This window comes from Enhydra lutris, unplaced genomic scaffold, assembly GCF_002288905.1.
Source record: "Enhydra lutris kenyoni isolate GAN:26980312 unplaced genomic scaffold, ASM228890v2 scaffoldscaffold3, whole genome shotgun sequence".
NCBI classification, from domain to species: domain Eukaryota; kingdom Metazoa; phylum Chordata; class Mammalia; order Carnivora; family Mustelidae; genus Enhydra; species Enhydra lutris.
The window spans coordinates 10,969,870-10,983,904 of record NW_019154087.1 but is presented as its reverse complement, the minus strand read 5'-3'; the positions used below and the strand labels follow the sequence as shown (position 1 = coordinate 10,983,904).

The 14,035-nt window shown below is 38.8% G+C and overlaps 1 protein-coding gene across 3 annotated transcripts in view; it reads right to left on the bottom strand.

Annotated features, from left to right (window-relative positions):
- LOC111155690 (PR/SET domain 5) overlaps positions 1-14,035 on the bottom strand; it is a 222,148-nt gene that overhangs the window by 196,020 nt on the left and 12,093 nt on the right. The gene's annotated exons all lie outside the window — the stretch shown is intronic.

The window sequence follows — 14,035 nt, the reverse complement described above, 5'->3', positions numbered from 1 at the left end:
CTCCACGGTGGGGCACCTGGGTGGCTCAGTGGGTTAAAGCCTCTGCCTTTGGCTCAGGTTATGATCCCAGGGTCCTGGGATCAAGCCCCACATCAGGCTCTCTGCTTAGTGGGGAGCCTGCTTCCTCCTTTCTCTCTCTCTCTCTGCCTGCCTCTCTGCCTACTTGTGATCTCTGTCAAATAAATAAATAAATAATCTTAAAAAAAAAAAAATTCTCCAGGGGAACTTGATAAACACTGTTGGAGGGAAAAGCAACCACCAACCAAAGCAATGCTTTCAGGAATGAACTTAATGAACAACAGAAAACCTAACCCCTGGAAATAGTAACATGTTAAAGCTTAAAGGAATTACAGCTAACTAACCCAGCCCTTCATTCTACAAATAAAGATAAGAGGTCCTGAGAAGCTATCAAAATGGCAGCACCCAGAAAATGCATTCTTTAATGTTAATTTAGGGCCAAAAAATAGCTATAGAGATTCCTCAAATCAAGATTATAATCCTAAATAGCCCAGTCACAAGCACACCAAAGAAACAGGAAGACTGCTATTTATAGTAACATGGAGTTATTAATACAAAGTTTAGCAAGCAAATTTCAGAGGCTGGAAGCTAGCTCTGCTTCTTCCATTCTTCCTGCCTCACTAGCCACTTCATGCTAAGACTAAGCACTAGGCATCAATTCTCAGGCAGCTACCATGGCCCCAAAGATGCTTTCCTTTTAAAAGATGCTTTTCCTTTTAAAATTTTTCACCTCAACATGGGACCTTATCACTATTTAATGGCAGTTAAGAAAAGCTGTATAAGTAATTGAAGAAATGAGGCACCTATGTGGCTCAGTCTGTTAAGCATCTGACTCCTCATTTAGGCTCGGGTCACATTCTCTGGGTCGTGAGATAGAGCCCTGTGTCAGGCTCTGCACTCCGAGTAGAGTCAGCTTGAGATTCTTTCTCCCTCTCTCTAACCCCTGACATTTGCACCCCCACCTCGCACATAGGCACACTTGCATGGGCTCAAGTGCTCTCTCAATCAATCAATAAAATCTTTAAAAAAAAAAAAAGAAATGAAAGACTAGGGGAGGGGAATTAATACATTTAATATAATTAATACATAATACGTGAACTACTATGGGTCACACTCCAAATAACTCTATGTGGGAATTTCCCCATTTAACAGTGAAGGACATGGAGAATCAAACAGTTTAAATAACCTACTTGATAAGGTCAACCACCCAGCAAAGATCAGAGAAAAGCTTAGGAACCACTGGTTTGTTCTGCTCAGGCACTGTCTGCTTCACCACACCACCACTCAAAACCCTCACAATAACTGGATGACCTAGTGCCCAGGCAGCTCACCCCTCTCTTCTCACTTTCCATTAACTACAACCTTTAACAACTACGTGGGCCATCCTTGCCTTGCTCATAGTAGTCACTCAATACATGGACTCTTGTGAAGAAACTGACGGACTGCTGTTAAAGCCAATGTGGAAGACAGACCAAAAAATAAGGTGTGTTTTTGGTTAAAAATCTGAGGACTTGGTATTAATGCAGGTAGTTCACCTTTTCACTCCACCTAACCACATATTTAGAGTTTCTCAATCATTACAGAAGATAATAATCTAAGTGCACACTTTCTAATGCAACTGATCTACCCATGCCAGTCAGTTTCTCCCTGCAGTACAAATTGGGAAGGGAAAAAAAAAAAAAAATCAAGTCAGCAGTGTTCAAAGGACTGAAGATGAGGGATGGGAACCCAAATAAGGGCACTGGAATCGGTTAAAAAGACTGCTTGGCTGCGTGTCTAGCAAGATTATTAAAAGAATTACAGATCTGAAAATTCAAAATAAGAATCAGGACTCTTGATTTTAAAGCCTCATTATTAACAGTGAACAAGCATTCTATCCTAAACTCAAAATACCAAACTAGAATAAAATGGTTTTCAACTTTTTTCTTCAACCCACAGTAAGAAATACATTTTGTATCGCAACTTGGCACAGTCACATGAACACACTGAAACACACACATAAAGCTAAAATATAAATTTCTTGAAACAATACTACCCTTACTCTTCCAGTATGCTATGCACTTTCACTTCACTTTTTCAAAAATACCAGCTCTGACCCAATAAGTTAACTTCACAACTCATTAATAGCTTGCTATCCAGTTTGAGAAACACTGACATAAAAACATACAAAGAAAAAAAAAAATACAAAGAGAAGGCAAATTTCTAAGCAGGCCGGTGAGCATATTAGCATGATCTGATCAACTAAACTTGAGTTTCTGTAGCTGCAAGACTACAAAAATGTAAATAGCCAACTCTTAATTATCCTTAGTGCTTATGATATGAAAAAAGTACAAATAATTAAAACAATTTATATTTGACTTTAGAGGAAATTTTGTACTTACTGGACCCACTCTCACTCTGAAGATCTCCCTAAGGATCCTACCATGCTATCCACCCCTTTTCTAACTCCTTGTTCATCCTTGTTTCTGCTATACAAACTGCACTTTCTTCTTATTGTAATTTTATTGCATATTCTGCTTTATTCACTGACCATTTCCCATGCAAAGTCTAACCTAAGAGTAAGCCTCTTCTACCTCAGTGGGCTTCAAATCTGCTTGGGTAACCCACCTGTAAAAAGAAGATTTGGGGTACACACCCCATCTATATGTGATTACGTTTTTTTAGTTGAACAATATGAAATTACCAATATTTGACATTTTCAACCTACAAAATGAAAATTTTTCATATGATTCATTATAATAAAAATTATATATACATATGCATTAGCATAACTAACACCAAAGGTAGGTTTACAACCAATGACAGGAAGAAAACCAGTATTTCAAACTATATCTTCTTGAAAATTCAAAAAATTTTGGCTGAGATCATTGGTTTTAGTCTCTGTAACTAAGCTGTTGATCTATTAGCAGCAGGAAAACTGTCAGCTGTACTGTCTTCTTGCTGTTCATGTGTGATTTTAACATTATTGACGTTACCTTCATTGCCAAGAATTTTCCTAGGATTTTTTATGTCAAGAGGTCACTCTCTAAGGGGTCACTATCTCAAATGCTTACAAGGTCAGGCCCAAGAGCAGCGCAGGATAACGAACATGTAATAACATGTTCATCCAATAACGAACATGTAAAGGACGCGTTAGGAAAGGACTGGGAGGCAAGCTGGGAAGACAGGACCACTCAAGCTTTTCTACTGTAACCAAATATTGCTGTATCACAATGCTGCTAGGTATCTACAAGTATTTTGGAGACGCTGACAACTCAAACATGTACACGAAATCACTACTTTTCTAAGTTGGCAATGAATTCCAAGTTTTCAAAACTCTGCAGATCAAAGTGTGACCACAAGACAAATTCAACCTGTAGACAGTGAAATGGTCAAGGCAAACACATCTCAGACCTGCCCAGTTCCCAGCCTGCAATGGTCTTCTCTGCTGTTTCTAAACAAGGCAGTTAATGGATCTACCCAATAGGCCACCCACTGGACTAGACAATAACTTTTAATAAACAAAAAATGTATGATTATACATGAGCCATTTTCTCTCATTTTGTTTAATATTGGTAAGAAGTTGAAAGCAAGATTACTGCAGATCTCTCTCTCAGAACAGTGAGAAAAGCACTAGCTGAGGCTTCCAGAGATCTGGACCCTGATCCCTGCTCTGCACAGCTAATCAGCTGTGACACATTAGGATGTCACGAACTTCTAAGCTTTGGTTTCCTCACCTATAAAAGGTAGGGATTTAGAGCACCTGATTTTTAAGATTCCTTCCAGCTCTTAAATACTATTAGAAAGAGCTTCCCCAGGCCCAAATAAAACAATCTGAGAAATCAAAGAGAACAAAACAGTAATTGATTGAAACACATTAACACATTAATTCTTAATGATTTTCTGAGAAAGAGAAAAAAATTTAAACATCATGTGCCATCATTGGAAGGTAACAACTTGTTAAAATTAGTAGAGGGAAAGGGGCTCCTGGGTGAATCCGTTGGTTGAGTGTCTGCCTTCAGCTAAGGTCATGATCCCAACGCCCTGGGATGGAGCCCTATGTTGGGGGGGGGGTCCCCTGCTCAGTGGGGGGCCTGCTTCTCCCTCTCCCTCAGCCCTTTAGTACATACCCTCAGGCTCTCTCTCAAATAAATAAATGAAATCCTTTTTAAAAATTAGTAGAGGAAAAAAGAACTAACATTTTGTCCTACCTTCCCAATAATATCCTAGTTCATGAGAAGCAAACAACAGCAAATAGAGGGAAAGCTCTTCTTTACAGAAGAATGCTAATTTATAAATAAAGAAGCACCATTTATTTGAATGAAATCACCATTTTGAAATCCCTAAAAATTTAACTGATTCAGGCAAGGGTCATCAACGGATGCTAAGACCATTAGGTAAAAGGTTGATAGTGAAATAGATGATCATCTAGTATCAGCTCACAGATTACTAGTTTAAGCACAAGGTCCCTTTAAATGGAAAAATTACGTTACCCCAGTGTCAGCATTACTAACAGTGGGAAAAACAAGACATTATATACCCCCTGCTAGAATGCAGTCTTAAGTAAACCATTCTAGCCCTTCATTCCCCAGTGTGGTCATAGGAACGTAAGAGGGGTGTTTGCTGAACTCTCCAGGCACCTCCAGAGGCAAAAGGGCAAGTGAACACCCGCAGACCTCTTCCCCCTTGTCCTGTCTCTCACCCAGCAGCTGGGGAGATCGGAGCCAGCCAGCAAGAGAACACATGGATAAAACACATATGAGAGTGAGGTGGATGCTTCCGATGATGCCTACTGATAAAACTGCATTGTTTATTGCAATGTAAAAAGTTTCCTAAGGATAGGGAGAAGTGCTTAATATACAACGTCAGTGCATTTAAAAAAAAAAAAAAAGTAAAATAATCTATACCTAACTTCCAGATTTGACGAAATACAGAAGAGAGAGAAATATTTACATTAAATAAAGCCCTGGGAAAACAATCAGATAAATCCAGATTGTGAGATACTCTACAATTAGCCTGATCTCCTCAGAAAGCCACTATTATTAAAAAGGGGAACAGAAAAAGGGAGACAGTTAAGAGATCTGATGGACATAACCAAATGTAATCGGTGGTCCCTGATTTGATCCTGGTTCAAAAACCAAACAGCTATAAAAACATTTTGGAGGCAACTGGAGTAATTTGAATATGGGCTGGAATTAGAAGACGTTAGGAAATTACTGTTATTTTTGTTGGATGTTAAAATGATATTATGGCTATTTAGGAGAATGTCCTCATACAGAAATGTTGAGGGAAAAAATTATCGTAATGTCTGTAATTTACTTTGAACTGGCTCAGCGAATTAAAAAAATATACCTATAAATGAAATAAATTATATTAAAGTGAATCAATTGCAGTTGAATCATGCATAAGTGAAATAACGGTAATTTTTCACAGAAGAAGTCTAGGGTCCCATTGGAACATAATTATATTTCAATGTTAAACTACTATGCATGTGTTGCTCTTGCAGTACAATTAGGCCTTCAGCAAAGTGTGTTTCTAAAAAGTTCAGTATGAAAAATAGCCAATCTTTTTTCTCTACTATGACTATCGGGGCAGAGACAAATCGCCTCACTATATCCATACTGCTTAGTTCGGGAATGCTGACCTTGTTGAAGGTACGAATGTATATAGGTAGAAAAACTACATTTACCAGCTTCCCACTTAAATAGGGAACAGAGCTAACAACATGCAAGCAGAAATAAGGGCCATGGTTACTACCTCTTTTTCCCCACCTGGAATAAAAGCACGATAGCTGGAGCTAAAGCAGCCACCTGGAGGCTAAGAGAATGCAAACAGTTCCACCCCAACATCTTAAGCCACTGAACTGATAGCAGTAAATGCCTACATGCCAACTTCTTGTAATAGGGAGAACATAACCCCAAGGTTTAGATTACTGTAGTTGTCTCTATCACTCTCAGCTGATAGAACAAATGTCAAGGAAAAGAAATGCACTAGTACCCAAGACATAACAGAATCATTCTTTATGAAACGAGTCCCTTATAAAATAAAAATGAAATGGGAAATGCCAGAGAATTGTGAGGAAGAAGAGATCCTGGGTATATGGTGCCCTGCATAGAGCACCTTCCTGTTAACTCCAACCCTAAGCTACTTGCTTCTCCTGAGCAAAACAACTGCTACTAGCATGTCTGGTCAACCGAACCTAAGTGAAGCCTTAGGTTCTGGCAAAGAACATGTGTGAGGCATTTTCTCCAGTGGACTAAGTAATAAACTGGAAAACAGCAGGAGAGCCAGCACTGAGGGCTGGAAACTAGAGAATGCAGAGATGGGGGAGGGGGCCACAGCCCAGTCTTCTCCAGGCTTGCAGTGCAGGAAAGTACAAGGAGACCAGACAGCCGAGGAACAGGGAATTGACAGCCTATCTACCAGAGCAGGTTCATGGCAATAGAGACCCCTTTGCATATAAGGAAGGACTGACACCACAGAGGGTTTTCTAACCCCTGATCTTGGGCTTCAGTAAAACAACCAAGGCAGACTGCCTATACAAAGAGGCCCAGCTTCCTGAGAGAGAAAGACCAGGAAGGAGAATGAGAACCACACTCTGTAAAATAGAACTTCTGCAGGAGACAGAATACTTTAATTAAAAGGAATACCTCAAGGGGCACCTGGGTGGCTCAGTGGGTTAAAGCCTCTGCCTTCAGCTCAAGTCATGATCCCAGGGTGCTGGGATCGAGCCCCGAATGGGGCTCTCTGCTCAGCAGGGAGCCTGCTTCCTCCTCTCTCTCTGCCCGCCCCTCTGTCTACTTGTGATCTCTGTCTGTCAAAAAAATAAATAAAATCTTAAAAAAAAAAAAATACCTCAAGAGAAGAAGGGAATTTAAAGAGATTCAAGTAGAGTATTCAAACACACACACACACTTTTAAGAGTGGGAAAAAAACAAACAAAAGCCATGATTTTCCAACTAAATATTTTTAGAGAATGAGCTGAAAGAGAAATAGACTAACCTGAAAATCACTCACCCAGTCAGGAAATCCTTTACAGTCAGGTGGAGGAAGAGCTACTTGATGATATACACAGATTCAGAGAGAATATTAGCCACATGATGATGAGAAAAAGAATCACAAAAAGTCTCCAACTAAACAAATGAACCAGAACAAAGGAAAGAAAATGGCAAGGAAAAAAAAAAATGAGTAGCTGGCATAGGCATACAAATGAATGACAATTAAGAGAGTATTTAGACTATGTAGGGTTAACTAACAACTCCTGAAACAACAGGGATATACTTTTCAAAGATATTTTATTAAGTAACACACCATTTCATGGGAACCTAAGGATTGTTTGGGAAGAATAGCAAGAAGGCAAAACCATCCCAAAAGTTGCACACCATGTGTGGTAGCAAGGGAGGGAAGAAGAAGAGGGAAGAGAGAGGGCAACAGAACACCTCATAGAAGAAACTGTGTTTTGTGGGAAAAATAGCTAAGCTCTACCTATCAGACAAAAAAATCATCCATCTGACTGTGAAAGAGGGAAAGAGTAAGTAAATCACTAAAGAAAAGGAGTAGAATTAACAAAGTAATTAGAGGCAAAAAAAGAATGAACAGTGACTTGAACAGACAGCAAAGTAAGGAAAATTATAAAATAAGTTACAATATAAAATAAGTAATGAGCATAAAGAAAGATGACAAGAATGAAATCAGCTATTGCAGCCATTAACCTAAATATGAAGGAGTTAAATTCTCTTATTAAATGAGACTGTAATACTGCATTATGAAATATAATCTAGCTACACGATTATAAAATATAAAAGAAAATGATAAAAGTGAATTTAAATGAATAGATAGAGATACAAAAAAAAGGCAACAGTGTCGCTTTCAGACAAGAATTAAGCTAATTGCTGAATGCAGTAAACAGAATTATATAGTAATTATTATACAGTAATAAAAAAACATTTTTATGAAGAAGATATAAGAGTAAGAAAACAGAAGTATAAAAATATTAAATATGCCCAAACTTTCAGTTATAAAATAAGTCATGAAGGTAAAAAATACAGCATGGGTATTACAGTCAATAATATTGTGATAATGATGTATGGTAACTGACATGATTACGCTTATTGTGGTGAGTACTGAGTAATGTACAGAGTGGTTGAATCAATCTGTTGTATAACTTAAACTAATAAAAGGCTGTATGTTAATTATAGTTCAATAAAAAAATGGTTAAAATGGCCAATTTTAATCTATGTATATTTTATCAAAATAATTTAAAAATTAGCCAACTTTTCACCAAAAAAGATATATATCTACTATATAATACATATGTATATTACATACATACGAAGAACTAAAGTGGGAGACTTTAAAATCTCTCTTTCAAAACTGGACAGATTAAGTAATAAAAAAAGTGGAGTCTTTTGGGTTTTCAACATTCAAAGGGGAACATGCATCCTGATATTTACAACACCCTTATTAACAATAGCCAAAATATGGAAAGAGTCCAAATTTCTATCGATTGACGAATAGATAAAGAAGATGTGGTATATATATGTGTATATATACATATATGTATAAACATATATACGCAGCAGAATATTACTCCATCACCAAAAAGAATGAAATCTTGCCATTTTGCAATGACATGGATGGAAGTAGAAAGCATTATGGTAAGCGAAATAAGTCAGAGAAAGACAAATACCATATGATGTCACTTACTGTGGAATTTAAGAAACAAAACAGATGAACACAAGGGAAGGGAAAAGAAAAGAGAGAGAGGGAAGCAAACCATAAGAGACTCTTAATTATGGAGAAAAAACTGAGGGTTGATGGGGGGAGATGGGCAGGAGAGAGCCTAAATGGGTGATGGCTGTTACAGGGGGCACTTGTGTAGAGCACTGGGTGTTATATATAAGTGATGAATTACCAAGTTCTACACCTGAAACCAATTTTACCACATGTTCACTAACTAGAATTTAAGTAAAAACTTGAAATAAAACAAAATAAAATAAAAATAAAAGTAAAAATATTTTCTAAATGCCATTAATTTTAGAGCACCTGGGTGACAAAGGTGGGTAAACCTCCAGCTCTTGGTTTCAGCTCAGGTCATAATCTCAGGGTGGTGGGATTGAGCACCATGTGTATCTCAATGCTCAGTGCGGAGCCTGCTTAAGATTCTCTCTCCCTCTCCCTCTTATTTATTTAAAGATAAATCTTTAAAAAAAAAAGCCATTCTTTTGAAAACTTTTTTAAGTTAAATATCCACCAAGAATTTAAAAAGAGTATCATTCCTAAACTATAATACAAAAGGCCAATAAACTACAAAATGATAAAAGACATCAAACCACATATTAAAGAAGTTTTTTAATCACAGACACGTCATACTTAAACTTCTAAAATACAAAGAAAACTAGAAAAATCTTGAAAGTGAGGGAAAAAAAAGAGACATTATGTGCAAAGTAAGACTTAGAGCAGAATTCTAATCAGACACTATGTAAGCCAAAACAAACAAACAAACAAAAAGAAATAAGCAATATCTATAATGTAATGGGGGAAAAAAATAAACTGTCAACCTTGGGAACATAGGAAAATACTTTTTCAGACAACCAAAAACTGAGAAAATTAATTGCCAGCAAACTGTGATATTAGAAATGTTCAAAGAATATGGATCAGGCATAAGGAATATGATACCAGACAGAAACTTATTTCAAAACAAAATAGTTAAGAGCTCCAAAAATGTTAAAATTTATATATAGATAAATAAGGAAGACAATTCCTCTTATTTTTTAATTGCTCTGAAAGTCGACTGATGAGCTAAAGGGAATATAGTAAAAATGTAAGGTTTATAACATACAATAAAATAGATGAAAATAATGGCATAAGGGATGGAAAGGAGGATTTGCAAGTTTAACTACTGTATCTCGCCTCCTCTTTGACACCTCTGCCTGTGGTCTAACAGAAACCTTAAAATTCATTTGCCTTCATCTGAGTTCCTGATCCTCCCCCTTCAAGTCTGCTCCACCCACAATCTAGATCAGTCTCAGCTGCTGATGGACAATCCAACCCTTCCAACTTCTCAAGTTAAAATCCTTAGACTTGGAGGGAGACAAGATGGCAGGGAAGTAGGAGGAGGTGCCATTTCAATCTGTACCCTAAAGTGAGCTGATTACCTACCAAAGAACTCCGATCACCCATGAAATCAGCCTGAGATCAAAATTAAACACTTCTGGATCTCTACGGGGACAGAAGACTCCAGTGGACAGGTAAAGCAGAGTGGGAACATCGGACTGATATCGGAAGATAAACAAAAAGGGGAGGGAGCCACCAGAGGCGACCCATTGGAAAGTAATACCCCTAATAAGAGAGTGCCCTGCATCTGGGGACCAGCATTAACTTGGAGTCTGGTTGAAAGCATTCAAAAAGAGCAAAGGATCGCGGGGGGGAAATTGTGGGAATTGGGGTGGTTAGGGACAGGAGCTTAAGTCCCCGGACCCAGGACAGCCACCCCTGGCAATGAGCCAGAGAGAGTGCAGCGGGTGGTCCCTGAGCCACCAGCACGCCTGAGAGTGCATGGGGTCCAGCTCCCGTGAGGGGCTGGGAGCCTCACCAGTCTGGGAGCCTTTTTGCAGTCCCCACGCAAGTGCCGTGCTGTGCTATCAGAGTCCGAGTTGCACCCCGTGTCCTCCCCTGAGAGAGGTGTGCACAGGCGCCAGCCCAGCGCTCTTGGATCCAGAAAGACCAGGTACTCCCAGCCCGGGGCCAGCGGGAAAATCTCAGTGTGCGATCATGCTTGGAACCTCTCTGGCGGTCCAGAGCTGCCCAGACAGCCACCGCTGTTGTGGTTTTGGGTACAAGCAGGAGTTCCTGTGTCCCCAGGGACCAGGACTCGGAACGTGCTCTGCCAGCAGCCGAGGAGGAACTTATGTGCTCTGAAGCACCGAGAGGGGAACAGACTGAGGCTTCTCTCTGAGAGGGAGGTCGGGGTGCAGTTTGCTTTCCTCTAAACCTCCAAAAACCATCAAAAGCTGCCAAGAAGAGAAAAAAAAAAAAAAACGAACAAACAAACATAAAAACCTCCAGAGAGGGGCACCTGGGTGGCTCACTGGGTTAAGCCGCTGCCTTCAGCTCAGGTCATGATCTCGGGGTCATGGGATCAAGCCCCGCATCGGGCTCTCTGCTCAGCAGGGAGCCTGCTTCTCTCTCTCTCTCTCTCTCTCTCTCTCTCTCTCTGCCTGCCTCTCTGCCTATTTGTGATCTTCCTCTGTCAAATAAATAAATAAAATCTTAAAAAAAAAAAAAAAACTTCCAGAGAACAAAAGCCTGAAAAACCAGTTTCCTCAGAGCCCACCCCATTGAGGGGGGTGGGAGTACTTAACTCAAGGAACATTGCCTGAAAACCCACGTGGCAGGCCCCTCCCACAGAAAGCCAACCAGGAAAAAAAAAGAAGAAAAAAAAAAAAAAAGACAACAAGAGAACCACCATCACTACTTCATAGATACAACTTTTATTTTTAATTCCTTCCCACTATTCTGGTTCATTGTTTTTTATAAAGATAATTTTTTAACCTATTTACCATCACAATGAGATGTCCAGTACATCAAATTCCATAATAACCTTTTACCCTGAATACATATACCCATGTTTTTCTTTTGTTTTTCTATTTTTTGATTTTTTTTAAATTTTAGTTTAGTTTAGTTTATTCTTTTTTTATTTTTTAATATTCATATAGAGTTAAACTTCAAGATAATCCCCTTTCCCCAATCCCCCTTTCCCCAATCAATCTACCCCTATAGGAAAACCAATTTTTAATCCCCCTTTAACTTAGGAAAGTTGAGTCCTTTAACAAAGATATCAAGATACATCCAGGAAGAATCAAAATAACCTTCCTGGCCCACACTGAGAATTTATAACCACTCTCCCATCTTTTTCTTCTGCCAGTGTTTCTGTGTATTTGTATTTTTCCTGATAGTATATAAATCTTATACTTGGGGTTCTTTTTGACAAGATTCTTTTTTTTTTTTTTTTTTTCTTTTATATATATATATATATATTTTTTTTTCTCTCTTGTCATATAATTTTATCAGTCTTTTTGTTTGTCTGTTTTTGTTTGTATACGTCATAAATCTTACCTTGGGGCCCATTTGGGCTGAGCCTTCTCTTTTATCTTTCTTTTTTTTCCTCTCTCTCTCTCTCTCTCTTTTTTCTTTTTCTTTTCTTCTTTCTCTCTTTCTTTTTTCTTTCGTTTGGGTGAGGACTCCTGATTGCTCAGAAGCGTTCCAGGGTGCACCTTGACTGCACCACGGTCAATACATCCAGCTACATCCGTTCAGCCATCTCTCACCAAAATGACTAAGAGGAGGAATGCCAACAGAAGGAAAATACAGAGGATGGGCCTTCTGCAACAGAGCTAATGGCTTTTGACATAGACAATATGTCGGAAAGGGAATTCAGGCTAACAATTATCCAGGCAATAGCTAGGTTGGAGAAAGCCATGGATGACCAAACAGAATTGATTAGGGCAAAACTGAGAGCCACCAAGGATGATGTTCACAATGTTACAGCAAAACTGAAAGCCACCAGGGATGATGCTCACAATGCTCTCAATGAGTTCCAATCTAATCTAAATTCTCTAAAAGCTAGGGTAACTGAGACAGAAGATAGAATTAGTGATCTGGAGGACAAACAGATAGAGAGAAAGGATCAGGAGGAAGCCTGGAACAAACAGCTTAGAAGCCACAAAAACAGAAGCATGGAAATAAATGATGCCATGAAACGTTCCAACATCAGAATGATTGGAATCCCTGAAGGGGAGGAGAAAGAAAGAAGTCTAGAAAATATAGTGGAACAAGTTCTCCATGAAAATTTTCCCAATCTCACGAATGGAACCCACGTTCATGTACTAGAGGCAGAACGGTCTCCCCCCCAAGATTATAGATTCTCGAAAGTCCTCGAGACACCAAATCGTAAGAATGAAGAATTATAATTGTAGGCAGGCCCTTTTGAAGGCAACTAGGATAAAGAAGCTCCTTATATACAGAGGAAAGCCCATCAGAATAACGTCAGATCTGTCCACAGAAACCTGGCAAGCCAGAAAGGGCTGGCAAGATATATTCAGGGCACTAAATGAGAAGAACATGCAGCCAAGAATACTTTATCCAGCAAGACTGACAGTCAAAATAGATGGAGAGATAAAGAGTTTCCAAGACCGGCAAGGCTTAAAAGGGTATGCGACCACCAAGCCGACACTGCAGGAAATATTAAAGGGGGTTCTATAAAAGAGGAAAAATCCTAAGAATATCATTGAACAGAAATATAGAGACAATCTACAGAAAGAAAGACTCCAAAGGTAACACTATGTCAATAAAAAAGTATCTATCAATAATCACTCTCAATGTGAATAGCCTAAATGTGCCCATAAAATGACACAGGGTTGCAGATTGGATAAAAGGACAGGACCCATCCATATGTTGTCTACAAGAGACTCATTTTGAACCTAAAGATACACCAAGACTGAAAGTGAAGGGATGGAGAAGCATCTTTCATGCCAATGGGCCTCAAAAGAAGGCTGGGGTACCGATTCTCATATCAGATAAATTAGATTTTAAACTAAAGACTGTAGTCAGAGATACAGAAGGACACTACATAATTCTTAAAGGGACTATCCACCAAGATGATCTAACAATTTTAAGTATCTATGCCCCCAATATGGGAGCAGCCAATTACATAAGAAAACTATTAATCAAGACAAAGAGTCATATTGATATGAATACATTAATAGGAGGAGATCTTAACACGCCTCTCTCAGTAATAGACAGATCATCCAAGCAGAAAATCAATAAAGAAACAAGAGCATTGAATGACACATTGGACCAGATGAACCTCATAGATATATACAGAACATTCCACCCTAAAACAATAGAATACGCATTCTTCTCAAGTGCACATGGAACCTTCTCAAGAATAGACCACATCCTGGGTCACAAATCAGGACTCAACCGATACCAAAAGACTGAGATTATTCCCTGCATATTCTCAGATCACAATGCTTTA